Genomic DNA, 2,221 nt, shown 5'->3' with positions numbered 1-2,221 from the left:
CCCCCCTCCCTCCCTCTAACTTTCCCTGCCTCTACTACCCTCTTAACTCCCCTGCCCATGCCCTGAAAAACTCTATACTATACTGAGGCTGCGGATGCCTCGGCATCGGCCTGCTGAGACATCCCCTTCCCCAACACCTCACCACACACACACAGAACATATTCTCTTTATCTTTTTATAAACACATCACTGGGGTGAGGTGGGGTCAGCCTAGACTGACAGCAGCAAGGTCTCTCTATAATAGTAACTATAGTACCACACAGTCAAAGGCCTGGCTGAAAAAGGAGTGGACCTCTTCCAGAGCTCTTCCTGTAAGGGGCCAGTTAGCAGTTAACCCCAGGCCTCAGGTGTGGGTAGTTCAATGTCCTCTCTGAGCCTAGGATTTCTGAGCCACACAGCACTCAATAGTCATACTCACTCACACACACAGGCAGTTCCTCTCAAACACTCCAACTCAAGAAAGCGAATTATAAAGTGGAGTCAACATCAGAGGTGGTGATTTTGCAACATTAGAAGGCTTTCCAATGGATGGATTGGGAACTATCTTCTTCATATTCCTTCTTAGAGACCCACATCTTCTTAAAGGTGTCGAGGGAAGCAAGGATAGTCTCTCCAATCCACGCGGAATACAGTCTCTCCTGGGGTGCAGGTATCCTGATCTTCACATCTTTTAGAACTAGTTTCTTCACTTCCCTCAGTAGCCTGTCTCCAAAACCTTTGAACACGGTAGAACCTCCTGAGAGGATAATGTTGGGAAAAAGTGTACGCCGTAAATCCATTTCTGACTTCTGGATAGCAAACACCAGCACCTCATGGATACCTTCACTCTCCTCGCCAATCAGGTCTGGCCTGGAGCCTGGAAGGGCCAATCTCACTGGTGCTCCTATCAGGCAGGTAGTACTAAGCCTTCTCCGTCTCCAGTGGCTCATCCTTCCGAGGGTTTATGGACAGGTGGCGAGCTCTTTCCTTCATGGCCTTGACAATCTCAAACTCAGAGAAGGAGTGGAAATCATAGCCTTCCTTCCATAGGCACAGGCGGAGGAAGTGCGAGACATCTCGGCCAGCAATGTTGATGCGCGAAATGAAGCATGGTGAAGCCTTCATAAATCAGGACTGCACGGGTAAGGCCATCCCCAGAATCCAACACCTCGCCTGTGGTTCTGCCTGTAGCATAAAGGCTGAGCACAGCTTGCATGGAGATGAAGAGAGCTGGCACACTGACTGTCTTAAAGAAAACTTTTGCAGCTCGTTCCTGGTTTTTCCGAGGGTTTAAAGGTGCTTCAGTCAGGAGTACAGGATGCTCCTCTGAGAAAGTCTGCAGCTGGTCTTTAGAATAGACATATCGCCAGATGTGTTCCATGTCATTCCAGTCCTTGACGATGTCATGTTCCATGGGGTAGCAGACTGACATCAGCCACCAGCTCTCCTCAGTTTTGGGGCCAGTGAAGATGTCACCTTCAAGGGCTCCAGCCATGAAACGAACATGTCTTGATCTGCCCACATAGTTTGGAAAGAAGTCTTTGGGTATCAGATCACCAGCAAAACCAGCTTTAATCACCCCAGATCTGTTGTCGATCAAAACAGGCTGATTGGTAATCACATAGTAGGACTCCATGGCAGAGGAATCTTTCCCTCCAAGGAAGGAATTGCCAGCCCAGTTCTCAACAAACACCACTGACCTCATCTGAGTTCTTGTTCTGACTTTCACAGCAGTAGACTGTTAGAGGGAAATGAAAGATATCCTTTCTACTCTAAGTTGATTTTGTTCGTGTTGTTTTATCATACCAATAGAGACTCTAACTGAAACAGCTACTGTGATTGACAAGCCATTAGGACACCCCTATAAAATCCCAATCAACTCCGTTTTTGAAGAAACTCCATTTTATTCGAGACCAGGAGCTAAAATCCAATTCCAGGAAGAAAAATCAATCCTCCTGAGCAAACATGCTATGGCAACAGCCAGTCAGCTACAATTAGCAGGGTCAAGGTACAAAGAGGTAACTTAGCCATCCAGTTTGTCAGGTGATTTTTGTCCCAGTGTTCAGTTCTTGCAGATTATGCCAGAAATGCAGTTTTTAAAATATTAGCTTGCTGACCTGTATTACCCAAGCTTGCTGTAACTACAATAAATACCCTATACCCCTAAATTTGGGGCTCTTACTCTGATCCTACCCAATGAGGAATGTGAGAGACCCTGCTCACAAGCTTGTAATAAAAACTC

The 2,221-nt window shown here is 46.7% G+C and overlaps 1 pseudogene; it reads right to left on the bottom strand.

Moving 5' to 3' along the window:
• Positions 1-368: 368 nt before the first annotated feature.
• On the bottom strand, positions 369-1,768 carry LOC114616410 (annotated as a pseudogene).
• Between the last annotated feature and the right edge of the window lie 453 nt (positions 1,769-2,221).

The sequence above is a fragment of the Grammomys surdaster genome, unplaced genomic scaffold, assembly GCF_004785775.1.
Source record: "Grammomys surdaster isolate TR1022 unplaced genomic scaffold, NIH_TR_1.0 319670, whole genome shotgun sequence".
Lineage (NCBI taxonomy): Eukaryota > Metazoa > Chordata > Mammalia > Rodentia > Muridae > Grammomys > Grammomys surdaster.
This window is presented reverse-complemented; position numbering and strand designations above follow the sequence as displayed.